The sequence below is a fragment of the Podarcis bocagei genome (assembly GCF_964188305.1).
Source record: "Podarcis bocagei genome assembly, chromosome: 12".
Taxonomy (NCBI): Eukaryota; Metazoa; Chordata; class Lepidosauria; order Squamata; family Lacertidae; genus Podarcis; species Podarcis bocagei.
In genome coordinates, this window is record NC_138137.1 from 42,378,854 (window position 1) to 42,401,965 (window position 23,112).

General features: G+C 43.9%; 2 long non-coding RNA genes across 3 annotated transcripts in view; one reads left to right on the forward strand and one right to left on the reverse strand.

Annotated features, from left to right (window-relative positions):
* Positions 1-7: 7 nt before the first annotated feature.
* On the reverse strand, positions 8-13,175 carry LOC308569888. Its single transcript, XR_014000906.1, has 4 exons — positions 12,758-13,175; positions 6,004-8,125; positions 1,960-2,172; positions 8-180 (listed from the first exon to the last, which is right to left on the reverse strand). It is a non-coding gene; the product is annotated as an uncharacterized lncRNA (long non-coding RNA).
* Positions 6,943-23,112, forward strand: part of LOC308569890 — a 49,525-nt gene continuing 33,355 nt past the window's right edge. The window contains exons 1-2 of one of the 2 annotated variants that reach the window (XR_014000908.1): positions 6,943-6,996; positions 7,972-8,117. This is a non-coding gene — a long non-coding RNA (uncharacterized lncRNA). Of the gene's footprint in view, positions 6,997-7,971; positions 8,118-23,112 lie in introns of those variants that run through there. The other variant, XR_014000909.1, reaches the window with a different exon arrangement.

Consider the following 23,112-nt stretch of genomic DNA (forward strand, 5'->3'; position numbering starts at 1 on the left):
AAACATTCGCTTTGGGGCAGATGTGGTTGGAACTTGTTTTACCCTGTTATGTTCTTGGCTTTCCGTGCCAGCAATTTAAATGTGAGCACCGAAGGTTGTTTGAGACAGCGCAAGCTGTGGTAATTATTCCGTTTCTCAGTTTATCGCTCCTCATAGCAGATGTCTCTTGGGATGAAGTTGCTGCAGAGGAAATAAAGAGACGGAAGGTGGAAAAATAGTTGGGAAAGCGGATGGAAGCAGGTAACTTCATCTCAGTGGAGCAGGGCATCCTGAGATTATCTGAATTGGAAGAGACCTGTGCGAATCAGGCATATTAATTCACACCTGTAGAGGTCCAGGCAGAAATCTGTATGCTGGCTCCCAAGAAACCTGCTGAAACTGAAGCGTGTGAAATATTTTGACAGCCCCAATACTACATGCCTTAGGCCCCACTACAGTTTAATCCACATGAACCTGACCCCTTTGTGCAGGAGAAACTAAGAGACGCCGTGCTATGGCGTTGCCCCTCCAGGTGACCTGAGCAGGTGAGTCTAACCACACACACTACTGCAGCAGGCTCCATTTGAGGCCTAGTCATAGTTTATCACATCACATTCCCAGTAAACCATGGTACTGCTGACCTATGGGAAGCTGATTTATAATATAAATGGATATACTGCTTTTCTCCTATTGTAGCCTGGGCAGCTTATATTAAAAAAAGGTAAAGGTAAAGGACCCCTGACAGTTAAGTCCAGTCACAGATGACTCTGGGGTTGCAGCGCTCATCTCGCTTTACAGGCTGAGGGAGCCGGCGTTCATCCGCAGACAGTTTTTCCTGGTCATGTGGCCAGCATGACTAAGCCGCTTCTGGTGAAACGGAACACTGAAACCAGAGCAGCGCATGGAAACGCGATTTACCTCCCCGCTGGAATGGTACCTATTTATCTACTTGCACTTTTTGGTGTGCTTTCGAACTGCTAGGTTGGCAGGAGCTGGGACCAAGCAATGGGAGCTCACCCCGTCACGGGGATTCGAACTGCCAACCTTCTGATCAGCAAGCCCAAGAGGCTCAGTGGTTTAGACCACAGTGCCACCCGCATCCTGGGCAGCTTATAGCAAAAGGATAAAACACTATGATGTTGCCATATACAAATGTCACAAATTGTTATACTGTAATCAACACCATGGAAGCCAGTGGTGGTGAAGTTAAAAGATGTTACACATTAAAATCTAGCAGTTGTCAAGCTAAAATATGTTATACATCAAAAGCCCTTTGGGGTGAATGTATATCCCATTTCTGACAGAAAAGGCACAGGTAATGCTATCCAGGTACTTTTAAAAGCTCTGTCCATGGAGGGAGGGTGCAGGTCACATGTGACAGTCTCCTCCATTCACAGTCTTTCCACATTAGGAGGGAAGGTCTGAAAGGACCGAACTCTGTTTCCCTTGCAAAGAGCAAGTAATGCTGTAGTGACCAGAGTGTCAGGCTAGGATCTGGGAAACCAGGGTTCAAATCCCCACACTGCCATGAAGCTCACTGTGTGACTTTGAGCCAGCCACAGTTTCTCAGCCTAACTAATAACAATAACAATTTATTTGTACCCCACTCATCTGACTGGGTTTCCCCAGCCACTCTGGACGGCTTCCAACATTTAGAAAAAGCATAATAAAACATTAACATTTAAAAACCAACCTCATAGAGTTGTTGTGAGGATAAAATTGAGTGGGGGTGGGGGGTGAAGTATGTGCGTCACTTTGAGCTCCTCAGAGAAGCTGGACAAAATTGTAATGATAAATAAATAATAAATAAATTGGGAACCCTGTGTGTTTAGGGTTCCCAGTCACAGAACATTTTCAGAACACTGAATCAAAACTTTATAAGCCGCATTCAATTTCATCCCGACAAATGAGTGCAAGCACCATAACAGCATGTAAAACCCAGAAATTGGTTACAATGGCATTTTTTTTAAAGGACTTCACCTGGTTTCAAAAGGCTCTTAAGTTAGGCACCAGGTGAGCCTTTGCGGGAAGGGAATCCTATAATCAGAGCAGCAGCATCAGAGATGCCCTCTTCTTCATCGCTGAAAGCTTACACTTCTGAGAAGCCAGCCGTACTAGAAGTGCAGCAGGAGTGACAGGCTTCATCTTTATTGCACTTTACTGCATCTCTTTCATTGCTGCGCTGCCTGGATGCTGTTCAAAGTGGAAACTAGTTTAAGATGCTGAAAAACCAAAACAAAAAAGCAGAACCCCAAAGACACACCACCTGCCTTAGATGTACAAAACAGCCAAATGCACAATTGTTTCTCGACTTTGGACACACTTCTCCCACCCACCTGCTCACTTATATCAGAAGAGATGGAAAGAGAAGTATATTAATTTGGGGAGGGAAGATGTGCGAGGACAAAGGTGGGCGTAAGTTGAAAGCAGTGGAAACAAGCCGGGGGGGGGAGGGGGGAGAATAGCAGAGAGAAAGTGCAGCAGCAGCAGAGAAAGAGAGTGAGAGAGCCGGAAAGCAAGCCAAGAACGAGGAGCCCCTGGGCTCTGAAGAGCATATGATGTATGTTTATTCTTACCACAAACCAGAAGTATGTTCCCGTTTGAAATGGTTGAATCCACAGCTGTTTTAAAATCCCTCGGTACTTCTGAGACAAATGATCCAAGTCAGGCTGTGCTAACAGGGTCAGCTTTAGAGCCAAGAGAGAACTGTGACTGATGCCGAATCATGGCAATTCCATCCCTTTTCGCATCAATCACTGCTCAGTGGAAATCCTGGGGGACTGTCAGGCTCTCATACAATGCTGTTTACATTAGAAGATGATGTAAAGCTCCACCTGAGATCCTCCACGGCTGCTGCTGGATTATAATCCAGGCTAGCCGGACAGGCATAGGCTGTTATTGTTCCAGCTGTGGGAGAGTGCTGGAAGGCACTGGGGAGCAGCTTCCTCAACCCACAGTTGCAAAGGGACAAGCGGCAATGCCCTGTAAAACTGACTCACTGTGTCATGTCTGCGGGGCAAATATTATCTCTCCATTCCAGTTACTATGAATGAAGAACCTTGGGGAAGGGGAAATTGTGTGCCCCAAACGGTCCCTGCAGTAGCTGCTCCTGATGTTGCTGTAATTGCTAAAAGAGCTTGAATGCATTTCTTCACAGCAGCCATCTTAATTCGCTTCCAAAGAGATTTACCGTAGGCAAAATGTTATTTTTACTCTTTGATTCATGCCCTAAGGTGATAAACTTGCCCTAAACGCCAAAGTTAATCTATCACGGGTGTTTTATTTTTCTTTACCCTTTTTCTCTCTCCCTCGCTCTCGCCTGCTTTGATGACAGTCTCCCCTAGGAAAGCAAATAAGGATCTCCAAACACTGTGCAACTGAGAGATCAAACTGGAGTGTAAAACACGAACAAACAAAAAAAGTAATTCTACTGTATAGTGGATATCTTAGATCATGGGTAGGCAAACTAAGGTCCGGGGGCCAAATCAGGCCCAATCGCCTTCTAAATTCGGTCCACAGACGGGCCAGGAATCAGCAGTTTTTACATGAGTAGAATGTTTACTTTTATTTAAAACACATCTTTGGGTTATTTGTGGGGCATAGGAATTCGTTCATATTTTTTTTCAAAATATAGTCGTCCCCCCCACAAGGTCTGAGGGACAATGGACCAGCCCCCTGCTGAAAAGGTTTGCTGTACCCCTGTCTTAGTTATTAAAGAAAAGCCAGCCACATCTTGATCGACAGACTTCAAAGATCGCATCATCTAAGATAGTCCTAAATACCTGAATAGCAGAGCTGCCCTATACTTCCCACAGTAATTTTAATTCACTTGACAAAGTTTGGCGTGTGGCCCTCCGAAGATTGCCAGGCAAGGAATGTGGCCTGTGGGCTGAAAAAGTTTTCCTAACCCTGAGCTATGTGGTCAAAAAGTCTGGCCTAGTATATTTCCTATGTTTCTTAGATTGCTATTTCATCATGCAAAAGGACTGCGGGGCCTTGCCTAGTCATTTTCGAAATCACAGGATTAATTAATGTCTGCAGCTTCCCAATACCATTTTACTGCACAGTTTTCAGGTGCAGAAGCACCACAATAGCAATCAAAGCACGCCCAGACTTTGCAAGTCTTCTCTTTCTTTTTCACTTGTAAACATCCAGGAAAAACACACTGAGATGCTGAATTGCCTTAATTGCCCAGCAGTGGCAGAAGGTGAGTTGGCAGTGTTATCTTCAACCCACACAGACTGATTCCTCACCTCGCCATATGTCTGCTCAGACATTTGCTTGTCACCTGAACAAACTGCAGAGCAGCTTGGAAACTTCATGAAAGCAGCACTCCGTTTGCTAGAGATGTAATTAAAATGCCTCTCCACCCCGCCAGCCAGCTCCTGCTGAAGAATCCAAGAATATGGTTTTGTTGTTGCTGTTGCAACCCTTGCTTTTCCCTCCTGACTTTTTATCTGTTAGGATCTTTAATCTATTAAACAGACACTAAACAATATCCACTGTGATTCTTCAAGAAGTATTGTAGGAAACTGATGGGCATGTCTGCATTCTTGTGGGAAAAACCCTGCTAAATCAAATCAGGAGTGAGCAACCTCAGCTTAATTCCATGCAGCCCATGGCCTACTTTCATGTAGGCAAAAATGTGGGGAAAGGGGTTGTACCATCTATTTTTGGCATTGGCTCTATCCACATTTGCCTCTGGAGTAAAGATCTTTTAAGCATTTGAAAAATCTGTTAGGAGAATTCATGTATCTTTTCATTAGCTGTCTCTAGGTCCATAGGCAAGTCCATTACAATGTCCCACAGCCAGAGGATGTAACGGCTTGCAATATTATTGTTTTTTCCCCATCACTCTGTTTTCGGTAACAATCAGAATGGATCAGTCATTTCTCAGTATTATCCAGTGACTACGCTGCATCTAACAACAAATGTTGCCTACTTTAGCAATTGGCATTATAATATCCATATTACACTGCTCTGTGTTATGTATCTCTTCTTGAACCAGTTAGTTCGAGAAACAAGGAGAACAGCTAACCCTTTTCAGTTTTTGGGTAAACTCAATGAACAAGGATACATTTAAAAATTGCACAAAAATTTGTAGGTGTTATATGATTGCCAGCTGTGTGCTGTGTAAATCTGTTCAGATGAAATTGAATGACACTGACTATAATAGATGGTCAGATTTGGGATTAGGCCAGTGGAAAAGAGGAAGTTGTTCTTTACCAGCTGATACACATTTTAATTTATAGTGTAATGAATGATTCCAATTAACCCTGTTTAGAGTGGCCAAATAAGGCTTAAGTACGAATACAGTCACTCAGTCTGGAATTACATACAATATTCAACAACATATATTGCTTGTTCCATCTGTGTATAGTGTATAGCCAGCCATTTCTCAACTTGGATACTGTTTCACAGAACAGGGCTGGTCATGCTCTGAGTTACTGTGGTGCAGGAATTTAATATTCTGCTTGAAGGAGAAACAGAAAGCAAGGAGGCAAGGAAATAAAAAGAAAACATTGTGTTGATGATGTGTGGGTAGCACAAGGAAAGAAACCTATTTTCTGCTATTCAGACTGCATAGAATTCTAAGAAATTCCATCAGATATTTTGAATTCCCCCCTCCCTCTTTCCCTGTGTCCTGTTCATTCATGAGCTGTGAGATACAGGAGCTCTTTCACTCCTTAATCCACATCAGGAGACCTGGTGGCGTTCCACTTTCACAGTATGATCCGTTTGCCTATGAAGGTGACCCTGCAGCTCCAGGCTCTATGTTCTTCAGACATGCCTGCATTTTGATGCCATGATGATGCACAACAGCCTGAAGAAACTGAACAGAATTTAAGATCATATTGATTCTTACAATTATCAGAAGATCTGCCACTAAAATACAAGAAGCAGAGAGACAAGAGTCCAACTCTAGGTTTTAAAACATTAAAATATAGTCTAGATTTTTTTGAAAGCCTTTTTTCCCAGTAGATACATGTGGCATGTTAAATAATGCTCTCAGTTGAACTATACCCCTGTGTAGAAATTATCTGAACTGATACACTTTTGTTTCCCATAGCTGTGCAAAACTTCCTGATCCTTGCCCTTTTACCAAAAGAAAAAAGGGGAAGGGAGAACTTCAGGTGTTACTGTCTTGTAGAAGGAGAATCAATTTAAGTCAGCCTAATATTTGATCGTGCGTAAACACTGTGAGCTGCTAGGTCTGTGCTGAAGTTTAGGGTTTCTGTTTTGTTTTGCTTTTTTAAAAAATAAATAAAATAAAATAAACATTTTCTCCTTGAATGTGAGCGCATCTCATTCTGGGCAATGCAGAGGCCTGTGAGGGCGTTCAAGTGTTTAACTGGGCCCACCCTAAATTAGAACATCAAGACAAAAGCAGACATCTGAATATGAACAGGCTCTTTTCAGCACCTCCTCTCAGCAAACTGAATAGTAGATAAAAGGGGCCTGAGGGGAGTTTGGAGTCCATTATTTATCTATCCCCAGGGGCCCTTCCCCCATTTGGTGGTTCTATACATTGGGCCAGATTGGGCTTTTAAATCTCAGACTGCGGGAGGGCAGAGCCGCACTATGGCAAGAGGAGAGCCAAGAGCAGTACTGCTTCCAAAAGCGTTTTATAGGCCGAAGCCGCTTGCGTGGCCTTTTCTACGACCCTTTGTGAATGGGGCCCAGGCCATAAGGCTTCGGCACTGCTGCTCGGCTACCCCCATCGCCTTGGCAACAGGCCTTTGGAGTAAACCTTTTGTAGGACTGTCCGTCCTACTTTACATAGGACTGTCCTCTGTCTGAAGGCCTTGTCCTTTGGAAAGGCTGCTTAGTCCAAGCCCGGTTCCAAGACAGACAACCCTAAGAAGGGAGAGCAGGAGAGGCCCATGAATGTGTGAATCTGGACAGCAGACTGAGCAGGCACACAAATCACCCGGCCACAGGCTTCTCCGCTGTGATGAGATGCACTCAGTTTCTTTTTAAATGTCTACTTTTGCACCTATGTTTCTGAACTAGCAGGTGCAGATTTTATTTAAATGCATTGCCTCCTTGTAATGTAGAATTGTCTATTAAAGGATATAACACTTGGGTGGGGAATGTGTTTAGAGGCCACAGTGGTTATGGTGGTCAGGCTTCACTGCAAGGCCAATCCTGTACAAGTTGTCACTCACTGATCCAAACACATTCGGATGAGCACGTGGCCAGCCAGGTGCTTCACTCATTCAAATGCACACCTGCACTCACACCGGTTTTGCAGCAACAATGGGAAATTTAAAAGAAAAGGAATAATACATGGTGCTTTTTTATCCTCAGGAGACTTATCGCCAGTCTTCTGTTGGTTTTATACGAGCTTACAGGCATGGCTTTCCCCAAAGAATCCTAGGAAATGTCACTAAGTGGGAATGCTGAGATTCCTAGTCCCCCTGAATTCATCTAAAAAACTACATTTCCCAGAGTTCCCTGGGAAGAGGAAATTGTTTGTAAACCACTTTTTGTATAGAGATGCCCTAGGTATTATTGGCTGTTCTCTACACCTGAGGGCCTCCAGACGTTTTGGGCTACAACTCCCATCAGACCCAGCCAGGCTGCTGTAGTGCAATAGCCACACTCTCTACGAAGGACAGCAGCATGCGGAGAAAATGAAATGCAGTCTCTAACCCTGCAGTGTTCTTGCAAACAAGTACTCAGGCAACAAGGTATCCTGAACTCTGGTGTGCCAGCAGGTAAGGGACACAGTCCCAAGGGCAAAGCAGCCAAGCCATAGTTCATCAACAGAGGAAGCTGAGTAGACGTAGAATTGTTGCCTTGCTTCCTTTTTATCCTTCCCAATCTTGATTGCTGCACCTGAGTTTGCTCCAGCTGAGTAGCTGTGTCTCTCCTCTTAATGAAGCATGTGATTCTCACCTGCCCTGAGTTTAATCCCAGAACTAACAAGGCCCATGATCTCCACCTAGTCCAGTAGTGAGCTAGGCTTTTTTCCCTTGCTTGAGTTAGTCTCCTGGAGTGTGCTTCCTGCTGTTCCTGGTGTATCAGAGCCAGCTGTGCCTGTGAAGATGGGGTCACCTCTGTTCTGGTGAGGTGTCCCCCTCTCCTGGCTCCCCTGAACTGTCAGCTGTCCCTGCAATATCCTCTGATGTCTGGTGAGTACCTCATAGAATCATAGAATCATAGAATCATAGAGTTGGAAGAGACCACAAGGGCCATCGAGTCCAACCCCCTGCCAAGCAGGAAACACCATCAGAGCACTCCTGACATATGGTTGTCAAGCCTCTGCTTAAAGACCTCCAAAGTAGGAGACTCCACCACACTCCTTGGCAGCAAATTCCACTGTCGAACAGCTCTTACTGTCAGGAAGTTCTTCCTAATGTTTAGGTGGAATCTTCTTTCTTGTAGTTTGGATCCATTGCTCCGTGTCCGCTTCTCTGGAGCAGCAGAAAACAACCTTTCTCCCTCCTCTATGTGACATCCTTTTATATATTTGAACATGGCTATCATATCACCCCTTAACCTCCTCTTCTCCAGGCTAAACATGCCCAGCTCCCTTAGCCGTTCCTCATAAGGCATCGTTTCCAGGCCTTTGACCATTTTGGTTGCCCTCCTCTGGACACGTTCCAGTTTGTCAGTGTCCTTCTTGAATTGTGGTGCCCAGAACTGGACACAGTACTCCAGGTGTGGTCTGACCAGAGCAGAATACAGTGGCACTATTACTTCCCTTGATCTAGATGCTATACTCCTATTGATGCAGCCCAGAATTGCATTGGCTTTTTTAGCTGCCGCGTCACACTGTTGGCTCATGTCAAGTTTGTGGTCAACCAAGACTCCTAGATCCTTTTCACATGTACTGCTCTCAAGCCAGGTGTCACCCATCTTGTATTTGTGCCTCTCATTTTTTTTGCCCAAGTGCAATACTTTACATTTCTCCCTGTTAAAATTCATTTTGTTTGTTTTTGCCCAGTTCTCTAATCTGTCAAGGTCGTTTTGAAGTGTGATCCTGTCCTCTGGGGTGTTAGCCACCCCTCCCAGTTTGGTGTCATCTGCAAATTTGATCAGGATGCCCTTGAGTCCATCATCCAAGTCGTTGATAAAGATGTTAAATAAGACCGGGCCCAAGACAGAACCCTGTGGCACCCCACTAGTCACTCTTCTCCAGGATGAAGAGGAACCATTGATGAGCACCCTTTGGGTTCGGTCAGTCAGCCAGTTACAAATCCACTGAGTGGTAGCAGAGTCAAGACCGCATTTTACCAGCTTCTTTACAAGAATATCATGGGGCACCTTGTCAAATGCCTTACTGAAATCAAGGTAGGCTATATCCACTGAGTTCCCTTCATCTACCAGGCTTGTAATTCTGTCAAAAAATGAGATCAGGTTAGTCTGACATGACTTATTTTTCAGAAATCCATGCTGACTATTGGTGATCACAGCATTCCTTTCTAGGTGCTCACAGACTGTTTGCTTAATGATCTGCTCCAGAATCTTCCCTGCTATTGATGTCAGACTGACTGGGCGGTAATTATTTGGGTCCTCTCTTTTCCCCTTTTTGAAAATAGGGACAACATTTGCCCTCCTCCAGTCTGCCGGGACTTCGCCTGTTCTCCAGGATTTCTCGAAGATGACTGCCAGTGGATCTGAGATCACATCTGCCAGTTCTTTTAATACTCTTGGATGCAGTTCATCTGGCCCTGGAGACTTGAATACATCTAAACTAGCCAAATATTCTTGTACTGTCTCCTTAGTTATTCTGGGCTGTGTTTCCTTTGCTGAATCATTTGCTCCAAATTCTTCAGGTCGGGCATTGTTTTCTTTATCGGAGAAGACTGAGGCAAAGAAGGCATTGAGGAGTTCAGCCCTTTCTGTGTCCCCTGTTTGCATTTCACCATCTTCTCCTCTGAGTGACCCCACTGTTTCTTTGTTCTTCCTTTTGCTACGAAGATACCCATAAAAGCCTTTTTTGTTGCTTTTAACCTCTCTAGCAAGCCTGAGTTCATTCTGTGCTTTAGCTTTTCTGACTTTGTGTCTACACGTGCTGGCTATTTGTTTGAATTCCTCTTTGGTGGTTTCCCCCCTTTTCCATTTTTTGTACACATCCTTTTTAAATCTTAATTCAGTTAAAAGTTCTTTAGATAGCCACCCTGGCTTCTTTAGGCACCTTCCATGTTTCCGTCTCATTGGTATTGCCTGACGTTGTGCTTTTACTATCTCCCTCTTAACAAACTCCCAGCCATCATGAACTCCCTTTCCTTTTAGTATTGCTGTCCATGGGATCTCACCCAGCACTTCCCTAAGTTTTATGAAGTCGGCTTTCTTAAAGTCAAGAAATTGAGTCCTAGTATGCTTGGCTGCTCCTTTCCGCTGTATAGTAAACTTCAGAAGAGCATGATCACTCGCGCCTAATGATCCTTCCACTTCTACCCCACTAACCAGGTCATCAACATTGGTTAGGACCAGATCTAAAATGGCTGCTCCTCTTGTTGCTTCTCCCACTTTCTGGACAATGAAGTTGTCTGCAAGGCCAGTGAGGAATCTGTTTGACCTTATGCTCTTGGCTGAGTTTGACGTCCAACAAATATCCGGGTAATTGAAGTCCCCCATTACTACTATCTCCCTTCCTTTTGCATGCTTGGCCATCTGTTCCAGGAAGGCATCATCTATGTCCTCCGTTTGGCTTGGGGATCTATAGTAAACTCCCACAATGAGGTCTCTGTTATTCTTCTCTCCCTTAATTTTGACCCAAATGCTCTCACATTGGCTTTGAGGTTCTAAATCTTGGATCTCTTCACAGGTATACACATCCCTGACATATAACGCCACTCCTCCTCCTTTCTTGTCTGGTCTGTTTCTCTGAAATAGATTGTATCCCCCCATTATTACATTCCAATCGTGGGACTTATCCCACCAGGTTTCAGTGATGCCTATTATGTCATATTTAGTTTGCTGTACCAAGAGCTCAAGCTCATCTTGTTTATTTCCCATGCTTTGCGCATTAGTGTACAGACATTGAAGTCCATTAATCATTCCCCCGTGTCTCTTATTTAAGGATTTTTTCCTCCCACCACTAGGTCCGCGTGCTGTTTGCTCCATTTGGTCTATGACATTTGGATGATCATCTTCATTAATTGATAGACTCCTACCTTCAGGAGCACTGTCTCCCTCCCCCACATTAGTCAGTTTAAAGCCCTCCTGATGAGGTTTCTGAGATTTTTGGCAAAAACATTCCTCCCAACCGTTGTGAGGTGCAGCCCATCACTTGCCAGAAGTCCATCTTCAAGAAACTGCAGTCCGTGATCTAAGAATCCAAACCGTTCCTGTTTACACCATTTGCGAAGCCAGCTGTTCACTTCCACTATTTTCCCCTCTCTCCCTGGGCCACGTCGTTCAACTGGGAGGACAGACGAGATGACAATTTGTGCATTTAGTTGCTTCAATTTCCTGCCGAGAGCCTCGTAGTCTCTTTTGATCTTCTGGAGGCTATTGCTTGCAGTGTCATTGGTTCCCACATGAACCAAGAGGAAGGGGTATTTGTCAGTGGGTTTTATGATTCCTTGCAGTCGTTCAGTTACATCTTGGATCTTAGCCCCGGGGAGACAGCACACTTCCCGAGACATCTTGTCAGGCCCACAGATCACTGCTTCTGTTCCCCTCAGTAGGGAATCCCCTATCACCACTACACGCCTCCTCTTGGGTTTGGTCGGGGTTCTTCCGTGAGCTGTCCGTTCCAAGGTCGCCTGCACATTCCCTGAGGACTGACTTTGCTGCTCGTCTTCATATACCTGATCGACTGTAATGAGGGAGAGATCCTCAAATGGAGTCTGCTCTTCGTCTTCCATGCTAGGGGAGAGGACCTCAAAGCGATTGTGTATTTCTAAACAATCAGAGTGAACCCTGGGCCTCCTACTTCTTTGAGTCACGTTTCTCCATATATCTGGCTCCTGTGTTGATGAACTAGCCTCCTTCTCAGGGGAGTCCCCTGTCTCCTCCTTGGTGGGGACGGTGTGCTCTGTTGCTTCCAAGAAGAGCTCCAGCTCTCTAATTCTTTGGAGCGTAGCTACACGTTCCTCCAGTTGCTGGACTTTGTCTTTTAAAAGGGCAATCAACATGCAATTGCTGCAGGTGAAGCTGCCTGCAACCTTTGGCAAGATGGCAAACATTGCGCAGGAATCGCAGGCGACTGCAGCTGTTCCCTCCCCTTCCATCTTGAGATCGTGTTGTTGGGGGTGGCTACAGAGGTCCTCCATCATAAAAAGCTTGAAGACAGGACAAATAACTTCGCCCACAAAAAAAAAAACCTAGGTCTCCCCCAACAAACGTTTGAGACTAGCTCCCTACAAACTCTGATAAGCTCCTCCCACAGCTAATCCCCTGCCTCAACAGAAACCCTGCCCCCTCTGACCTTTACCCAGGGAAAAGAGCTAATCAGCCACAAGAAACACACACACAAGAAAACCCTTTTTGCTCCTTCTTCAACTGCTGCCCTACAAACTCTGATAAGCTCCTCCCACAGCTAATCCCCTGCCTCAACAGAAACCCTGCCCCCTCTGACCTTTACACAGGGAAAACAGCTAATCAGCCACAAGAAACACACACACACAAGAAAACCCTTTTTGCTCCTTCTTCAACTGCTGCCCTACAAACTCTGATAAGCTCCTCCCACAGCTAATCCCCTGCCTCAACAGAAACCCTGCCCCCTCTGACCTTTACACAGGGAAAACAGCTAATCAGCCACAAGAAACACACACACACAAGAAAACCCTTTTTGCTCCTTCTTCAACTGCTGCCCTACCTCCTAAGTCCCCAACCTCCCCTTCTCCATCTTCAGCTTGTCTCAGTCTATACCAGTCCTGGCTACACCCCTCGCCAGGATCCCTTTCCCCTTCCTCGGTGTCCAGCCAGTTCAAAGTGTCCTGCCATTTTAAAGTGCATTTGTTAAAACTGAAGTAATGGTTTGTGTGATTGTGGCCTCTGTTCCCATATGTTCTCATAATGTCACTTTGAAAATCTTTGCACTTGGAAACAAAAGAAGGAACCAACTGAACTCTGCATGCCATTTTTGATCCCTATTGGCCAGGAATATAAACACAGAAAACAGAAACTAAAATATTGGGAATCAGTTTGGCTGGCCCCCAATTTTTGAACATTGGCATTACTTCTGGATTCTCTCCATACTGAGCTTTAGGGAAATATGCAACACTCAGTATTTTTGTGTGTTATATTCAGTGCTTTTTTTCCTAAAAAGTTTAGGGGTACTCTAATTTTGACTCCATTTTATAGTTCAAATCAGGAAAAATAAATACAGTAAATGGACAAAAGTACACCGAACATGCATTACTCATATTGAAATACTGCCCCTCAGTGAGGCCAAACTTTCATTAGTAAAACACCACACATCCACACTGCTTCACACATTAAACACTCGCTTCCATCTGAGACTCGGAAAACATTGTGACAGGAAATGAGGCCGCCATCAGGGGTAGCAACAGAACTGACAATTCACCGTGCTATTCAGTGAAAATGACAATTCACCATGCGAGAGAAGAAACTAAAACTTTTTTTAAAAAATTATTTCTTCTCCCATTAGATTAATAAAATGTTTAGGGGTATGAGTACCGCTGCATCCCCCCAGAAAAAAAGCCCCGTTTCTATTCACTTTTACATGTCCATTCTTTGGGAAGCTGTCAAGCTGGACACTTCAAACTTTGAAATGCCGTATCTGTGATTGTCGGGATACTATTTCAAACTTGCTGAAGTAATGTTAAGCTGACTTCAAGAACCAGTTTGCTTTATTTATTAAATAGAGTCTATTTTAGGAACTTTGTTAGGGTTTTTTCTGCACTATTTGAATTCAGTAGGGAGGCTAGGTGGGAGTTCATTTTAAGCTGGGTTGGCGTGATCTTCAAACCTTCTTCCTACCCACCTTGTGCTGCTCAGCGTTCGAATGGGTTCTTTTTTTCTAGAACTCACAAATGGATATGGGAGGCAAAATGAACCTGCCTAGCAGCAGCATCGATAACATTCCTCCTATTTATTGCAATTATTTATATCCACTCTTTCAGGACACTAATCTTTCCAAGGTGCCTTATAAGGAACATAAAAAAAGACTTTAATGAAATCACAGTAATAATATTAAACTATCACAATTCATCAGAATCCTTTCCACAGAGCACATGGTGGTAGAAAGTGCAGAGAGGGCATGGAAGAGACAGCTGAGCTAGAGAAGGCCATGATTTTTTTCCACCAGCTTTCCTTGTTTCTCTCCTAGAATCATTCCCAGAAGAGAGCTGGTGGAAATTTGCCCAGGGTGTGAGTCTGTGAGCAGAGAAACATCCAGCTGGAGCCGGCTCTGAGATGGCCTTCATCTGCCTCCCTCAGACATTTATGTGGCACCTCCAGAGTTCACTGGGAGCTCGCTCTTAAGAGTCCATTCACACAACACAGCAATCATTGCAAAGGAACTGTAGAACCTGCAGATTGGGTTCCCAGTTTATGTTGAAACTGCTCTGTGTACCTGCTATGATACAGAAGATTCAGATTCTGGAGCACTGACACAAATAGCTGAAAAATGATGTTCACAATGGTTTACATAAACAATGCCTGGCATTAGATTCGTACAGCCAGCCAATAGATCTACTATTTTCTAGCAGCTAATACCCATTTAGGTGGTCTTCTGAATAGACCCTAATTCAAATGTAGCTTGAAAGCCTGTTTACACAGATCATCACATGTCTGCAGAAAAGTAGGACAGACTTGGTTATTAATCTGCAGTTTTAAGTAATTCACCAACAAGTTAAACATTCTTCAGGTACCCAGCTCAAGTGATAACAGCTGAATAGTTTTCTGCGTATTAAGTAGGCTTAGATTTAAGCCCCTTAGACCTTTTTTTCTAATTAGCAGTGACAGGTATAGCTGAGATGTTTCAGGTATGCATATTCAGCAAGTGAGTTATATTATAAATCCAGATTTTGGAATATTTACATGTTAACGTCATAAAAGCTTATCTCCAAAGCCCTAAGCACTAGACATCGGCTGTTAGTATCCATGTTGTTTGGCACCTGAAGGATCATTCAAACTTAGTTGTTTCTGTGGAAGATCTGCAACCACAGGAATATTAATATGTAGTGATGTGTTAGTATATGCTGTATCTGTGTGTGTGTGTGTGTGTGTGTGTGTGTGTGTGTGTGTGTAGAACAACAATACAATAATTATGGTAACTCTAAACAAATATTGTTTCCCTTCCTGCTTACCTTTTTTTTTAAAAAAAACACATCCAACCTTTCCCTTCCTGCTTACCTTCCCAGAACTCCTTAACTGCAAGCTTCCCCAAATTTGATGGCTATACTGTATCCCAGGTGAATATACATTTGGAAAACTGTAAGCCTTCTGTACACAACTCCAGTTGAGATGAAGGCACCTGAGATTTCTCTGCTTCTGTTACTTATATTTTCTTAGGCAGTAGTATTCTCTCTGCAAAATTGCATAGCATAGCATAGTAAAGAGGTGTGTACTCACCAACCAATGAAAGGTTAGCAGGATTGGCGATGGGTCCTCCCAGAGGCAAGGTGCTGCTGCATAGAAGGTTCTTTCACATGCCACCACTCCTCAAACTTCACCTCATGTTGGGACCACAATAAGGGCTTGCCCTGCAGATGAATTGTTCCTTTGGATATTTGGGTCCCAATACATTTAGGGCTTTATATGTTAGCACAGGGTGGCAGGTGGTGCTGTGGTCTAAGCCACTGAGCCTAGGGCTTGCTGATCAGAAGGTTGGCAGTTTGAATCCCTGCAACGGGATGAGCTCCTGTTGCTTGGTCCCAGCTCCTGCCAACCTAGCAGTTCGAAAGCATGTCAAAGTGCAAGTAGATAAATAGGTACCGCTCCGGAGGGAAGGTAAACGGTGTTTCTGTGCGCTGCTCTGGTTTCACCAGAAGCAGCTTAGTCATGCTGGCCACATGACCCGAAAAAACTGTCTGCAGACAAACGTCGGCTCCCTCAGCCAGTAAACGAGATGAGCACCGCAACCCCAGAGTCGTTCGCGACTGGACTTTACTGTCAGGGGTCCTTTACCTTTACCTTTTATGTTAGCACAGGGGTCACCAACCTAAGGCCCGTGGGTCAGAAGCAGCCCGTGGAGGTCGTTTGACCAGCCCACTAGCAGCCCCTGAACTGAGGTGCCCGCTCGCGCACTGTGCTAAACCGTCGCAGTGCGACACAGGGACTCGCTTCCGCGGTGCCGGAAATTGTGTCTGTGCATGCGCAGATGCTGGGAATCACATCTGCGCAGACACAGACGCCAAAAATTGCGGGCGTGCACACAATCCAGCCCACAGAGGGATCTCGGAAGGACTGATCCAGCCCAGGCAAGATAAACCTTGCTGACCCCTGGGTTAGCATAAGCAATTTGAATTGGGCTTGAGAATGAATCATTAATCAGTGCAGATCCTTTGAAAGTGGTGTGATAGAAGTCTGGTCAAGAGCACCCATCCTAGTTGCTATACTTAATCCCAAGAGAGTTCCAGGACCTGGTTTGTGATGCAGGTTTTGGTGAATCATACCGCTCCAAAATACAGTATATACGTACGTGAATAAGGGGGTACAAAACAGTCACATTGGCTTCATAGAATAGAATCATAGAGTTGGAATAGACCACAAGGGCCATCGAGTCCAACCCCCTGCCAAGCAGGAAACACCATCAGAGCACCCCTGACATATGGCTGTCAAGCCTCTGCTTAAAGACCTCCAAAGAAGGAGACTCCACCACACTCCTTGGCAGCAAATTCAAAAGAGGAATATTATAAAGACAAAAAATAAGGGGACTATGAAAAAGGAAGTTGAAAGTCAAGGGTGCCAGTTCTCTCCAGAAAGCTTGATTTATTCAAACTTCCATAATATTTTCATATTTCTCAGTTCAGGAAAGGTTCTACCAAGCCCAAGATGCTGACAAGCAGATGTAAGAAATTTATTATTAAGAATAATGTGCTTTTATTAAAGCTTTTTCATACTGCAATAAGGTAAAATAAACTAATCTAAATAAAAACAAAAACAGAAGGAGAAAAGAAAAGGTAATTTGGAAAAAAAGATTTATTTAAGAAATTTTATAAACTGCAGTCAAAAACTCTAAGCAGTGTACATAAAATAGTAAAATAATTATCAATAATATACAGAGAAAATCAGCAAAATTTAGAAAAAATTATACATAACTAAATTATATGCCCAGATAGGGTTGCTAATATCTATAGCTATAGCTAAAGTTAGTAGGCACCTAAAACAATATAACGAAGGTGCCTGCTAATAGTCAGCATTCTGCACTAAGTGCAATTTCCAAACTCACCACACAGAGTGCACTGCAATACTCCAGTCTTGAAGTTAAAAAGTTATAAAATACATACTTACCAAGTGTGTAGACCAGGGGTCAGCAACCTTTTCCAGCCGTGGGCCGGTCCACCATCCCTCAGACCATGTGGTGGGCCGGACTATATTTTGGGGAAAAACACACAAATTCCTGTGCCCCACAAATAACCCAGATATGCATTTTAAATAAAAGCGCACATTATACTCATGTAAAAACACGCTGATTCCTGGACCGTCCATGGGCCGGATTGAGAAGGCGATTGGGCCGCATCCGGTCCCCGGGCCTTAGGTTGCCTACCCCTGGTGTAGAAGAACAAGTCTTGCTGAAGAACAACATGCTTCTGCAAGGTAGAATCCTGTCTCTCTAACCTTTTGAGAATGTCACTAAGCATGTAGATAGGGTGATCAGTAGACCCTGTACTCCAGCAAGTTCCAGAAATAGCCAGTTAGGCCTGCAAACCGTGCAGAGTTGCCCCGAGACAATATAAGCTCAGATTCAGTATAAGGCAATATCCGAAATGCTTAAAAAACAAAAACACCCTACACAGAATATCACCCTGTATGCATCTTTATGAGAGTAGGAAGTCTGACCTGGTGTGATTACATTGACAGATACCACTTCCTGGCAGTGATCTGCTCAAGCGTTTTTCTGCTCTGGTTTTTCATTCTCAGGTTGTTGGGTTTTTTTTAATTTCTGTTGCTTGATTTTTGCTGTATGTATCTCTTTCTATCATGTTGCATGCCATTCTGGGAGCTCTTGTAGGCTTTAAATGCCCAAAGAAATAAGCAAATGAGCTGCTGCACCCCTGTGAATCGGTCGTACTGGTCAGATGTTAGTTCCTTCATGTGATTATGTCCATGGGAACAACTCCCTGTACAGAAAGTTTTAAGTTCAACTGGGTGAGAAAGCAAGAGGGCGTTACATTGGCTTGCCCGTCACTGGAAGTACAGTTACGCCAGTACAGTAACAAAAATGCAACTTTAAATATTACAACCAGAACAAACAAATAATCACCATGTTTGACAAGAGTGGGGCAAACAGTCATGAAGTAGGAGGAGGTAAAAAAGAGCATTTACTCATGTTGCAACCGTTAGGTTCCATTAGCAGTTAACCAGGTGTAGGCTGTGTGAATATTTTAAGTCTAATTTAATTTAGCACTTGCATGAGGTGTATGCTATTTATAAGCAAGTAACACCAAATGCTTCCCTGGGACTTGTAGCAGGTGGGAGCCAATTTAGCTCCGAGTCAGTGCACACTGTGCATAATTCAGAGTTTTCTCTCTTTGCCTTGGAAGGCAAAGCTGGGAGATCTGTGTGTGTACCCACGAGGCAGATCCAAGCAACTGTAACAGAAGAGATCAGAAAAAGTCACCTAACTGAATTGACACACCTGCAAACAAGTTTTGTGAATGTCACTCCCCTGTCTGGGCTAGACAGTCTGAGGGTTTGTTTTCTCTCTCTGGAATTCATACGAGAAACGTGGAAGTGGTTTATATTCCCCCTGGTCGCCTGTCGCTTCTTGAGAAGGGATTTTGGTACATTTCCTGGGACATAAAGAACTGGTGCCCCATTGGCCATGCAGGAAGCCTTGGAGAAAACGGATGTTCTGTGCTCTGCGAGAGGCGAGGGCTGTGCCTGGGAATGGTGCTGCAGCTTCTGGCCTGGACACAGAGCAGTGTCTAGACTCTGTGACTTTTATTAGCTCTAATTCAAGTTGGAGTCATTCATGGCTCCAGCCAAGTAACCGGAGTAACAAAACAGAATAGGAGAGAGGGACAGCAGGATGATAGGTTTAGGCTGGAGGGATTCATACCCACTGAAATGTTCTTGGTGGGAGACAGTACCATCAAGCAATTAGATTATAAACAGGACAGAAGAGCTGATGGTATTGGAGAGAGCAGTTAGGTCAAATAACTCCTGCAGGCAACTGGTTCTAAAAAAGTGGTCATAAGATCTGGTTGGCAAAGACAGAAGGCATTGATCCAAAGCAACGCCAAACACTTTCTCTTTATATCAAGCCATTTGCAAAGTATTCGCTGCAACCTTGAATTAAGTTACTTGGGAGTAATCCCCATTAAAGTCAGTGTAATGCTGCCAAGTAAACATGCTTTGGGTCAGGATGCAGAAGTGGCTGAAGTGATGGAGGAGGACATGTTTGCTGTTAAGGCTTCTAGTATGTTCCTCCAAAATGAAGCTACGGGACAAAACAGAGTGAAATATAAACCACATGAGCAAGCTAGCTATCTAGCACAAAGATCCACATGATATGAGTTTGAATGTGACTTTTTTCTGGGTATGCTGATTAACTAGTGGCCTCTATGCACCTTGAAAGTGAAAATACTACATGCGGATATAACATCTGCATAATGTTCTGGGCAGAGCGCAGCAAATGTTTGGCAGGAGATGATTCAGACCAGGCCTGCTTCACAAGACCAGTTTTGGCACTTACCTTATAGCTATGCCATTGCAATCTTCCCACTCAATCTTATTTGTTCATGCCTGTGTTTCTAGTCCTGTGAAAAAAGTTGTACTTTAACCGGTGACCCACACTTCAGTCTTCAGGCAGTATTTTTGGCATTGCTACAAAATGTTTGTTTGTTGTCACTTACTGCAACATTTTTTTGTCTCAACTTACAACTAAATGATAGATAGATAGATAGATAGATAGATAGATAGATAGATAGATACCATATTATGATGTATTAAAAGAAACATTATTAATTGAAAGTACTCGTTCTGAGTACATTTCCTACACCACTGGGCAACCTGAGACCAGCCAACATTATACATTTAAAGAATATCCAGTAGACATTGATAGCACATTAGCTCCCCCAAACAATACTGTGAACTACAGCTCCCAGGACTCTTTGGGGGAAGTCATGCATTTTAAATGCACATTAGATGTGATTTAAATGTATTGTGCTGCTCTGCCTGTTGTTTCTCTACCCAGCCTACCTGATAGGGCTGTTGTGAGCATGAAGAAGGAATAAACCCTTGTACACTGTCCTAAGTTCCCTGGAGGAACAAATGCGATAGACAAAGAAATACATACAAGTTAGTCATGTTTTCAAGATTTCCTTTATGAGGGCATAAAACAGGAAGGAAGGAAGGAAGGAAGGAAGGAAGGAAGGAAGGAAGGAAGCTGAAATTGGTATTTCAGAAAGATTCCTCTGCCAAGTGAAAATATCTCTGCACAATCCATGCTGTAAATTAAGAAGTGCCTGCCAAACCTTTAGCAGGCTATTCTTTGTGGAGCTGCATGCAAACTCCATTTACTACGTTGAGTTTGAGTTGACGCATGCAAGGCTGAAGGTGTTAATTTGTTTGTGTCTGAAGCCCAAGTCTGCATTCTGCCTGTAACTGCTGGGCCCTGACTGTAAACGTGACTGTCACGCTGCCTTGGTCTTTAAATATCTGAACTCGAAATAGATGCCTGTGCAACATGTTAGGCCTGGCCCCATTGTTTTGCGAGACAGTGTTATTCATTTAGCTTCGGCCAGCTGCTCTCTATATTCAGCTTAGAGGAACAGACTGGAATTTATAACCAGACAGGCAGGCTCAGAGGTTACAGGCTGTTCTCTAAGCTGATAGGAATACAGCAAATAGACACCCACTGGAAATGTGTGTGGCCTCCAGAAAATATGTTTGCAAAGTAGGATAATTTCCCCAACCCCCCTTAAAAGATTAGATGAAACACTATTTTCAGCACCAAGAGCCTTGCCGCCTACTGAATGGTGGACAAGCCACGTCTAGCAGGATATGGCAGTGTGAACTGGTGTTTTTAAGTATTCAGGGGCAGGGAATTGAACTCTTTTGCTGAATGGGAAGGGGATCCACTGAAGAATGTTTGATCAGGTTTCCCCCTGGTGGTTGACTAAAAGCAATGCTTAAATCCAACCACCACCAAGTTCCAGGCTTAACCCGAGTTTGTTGCAACAGCCATAGCACACTATTGCATGAAACAGGAGTGGGCATAAAATGGGTGGTTTGCAGGGATGCAACCACAGGAAGAAGCATGCAAACTTCACTCCCAGTCTTGGGCATTTTTGCACCAGAAACATGAAATCCTGCTTTGGAATGGAGGCATATTGTTTAAAATTATACAGCGAGATGCAGAAAGGAGGCAGGCAAATGGCACCCTCTAGAAATAAGATGTTTTGGGGACTGTTTACATCACATGGAGAAACATTGCTTGTCCTCCTGCTCCCTTGCAGTTTGCAGTGGAAGGTTTCCCCTTATTTACATTTTAGCACATTTTAAGTTTCTAGCCCTTATTGTGGCAGAGACATCTGAGTTCTGGCGTATGGGGGCAAGTGAGAATGGTGGGGGAGGAGCTACAGCCCCATCTGACATCCTCCACAGTCACCTACGGACACACCATTCATGGAAGACAATCTTACTTGACTAAGAGTGGTCGCCAGAGAAGAAGACAGGCAACCATTTCAGTCAGGTTAGCAGTCTGGGTAAATGGGACGGCAGGAACACAGCAAGTCAAGAAGCAAGTAATAAAGTGGACACAACTGGACACAACGCTTTAGTGGAACTATTGGGGCACTTCACCAAATAGTTATAAGTAAAGATGCAGAATATGGTTTGTTACTTATGGCTATCGACTCCCCAAGTCAAGAGCTTTCTGCTAGATGGCTTGTACGAAGTGCCTGTAATTCTAGTCTCTGTCTTAATATCCAAGATCCAAGCACAATTCTCTATTCGACAGATCACACCCTGTCTGTGTGAGATTAGCATAAATGGGATGGGAGGAAGTTCCATTCTCTGCTTCTTCATACAAGGCCAGATCCCTTATCTTATTTCTGTTTACAAGGGTGTGATATTTCAAGTCCCAGTTGTTTTTATTTCACATTGTTAAAAAATGCAGAACCATAGGAGAAAGAAACCATTGTCACCCCCATAAAACACCTTACTGCAAGCCTGCACAACTTCAGATCCAGGCGCCAACTTCAACCTCCTCCTTGCCAATATGCAACTCCCTGGGCGAATTCTAAATAGCCATTGTTTGTGTGAGAACAGCTAAGGCCCACCCATAAGAATAGGGCATAAAGAAGCATGTGTTGCTTTTGCCCTGGATTCAAAGGCACACTATGATACCGCTAGTGTTTTGCATGACCCATCTACCAGTATATCTTTCAGTGTAGGAATTGCTGCAAGACTGGAAAAACCTAAGCACTGTTATATTAAAGCAGTTTCCAGTAGGTGAATTGTGGGGAGGCTGAAGATGCTAAAAGAGGAGACTGATGCTGTATACATGCCATACTTTTAAAATATATGACTTCCCCCAAATAATCATGGGAACTGTAGTTTGTTCAGGGTGCTTGGAATCATAGTTCTTGTGGAAGTAAACAATGGTTCCCAGGATTCTTTGGGAGAAAAGTCGTGCTTTAAATGTATGGTCTGTACACAGCCTGAGGAAATGTGGGATAGAGAAAGAATAGAAATAATAATCATAGCAGAGCCAAAGGTACAGAGTGACTTGAGGTGGTGTAGAGGGAGAAGAGAGAGTGATGTGGATCAGACACACAGAGAGAGAAATGTGATACCTGTTGCTATAAAAGAGGGAAACAGATGAGGGAGCAGACTGGCAATAGTGAAGAGAGAGTACAAGGCAAGTTGTTTTAATATCAGTTTCAGAGGGCCCTACTTGTGTGGCTGCCTCTGTGAATAAATAGCCTGGCTGACATTAGAGACAGGGCCTTCTCAGGAGTGGCTCCTGTCATATGGGCAGTGCTTTTTTCTAAAAAAAATGTTTAGGGGTACTCTCATTTTGACTCAAGAAAA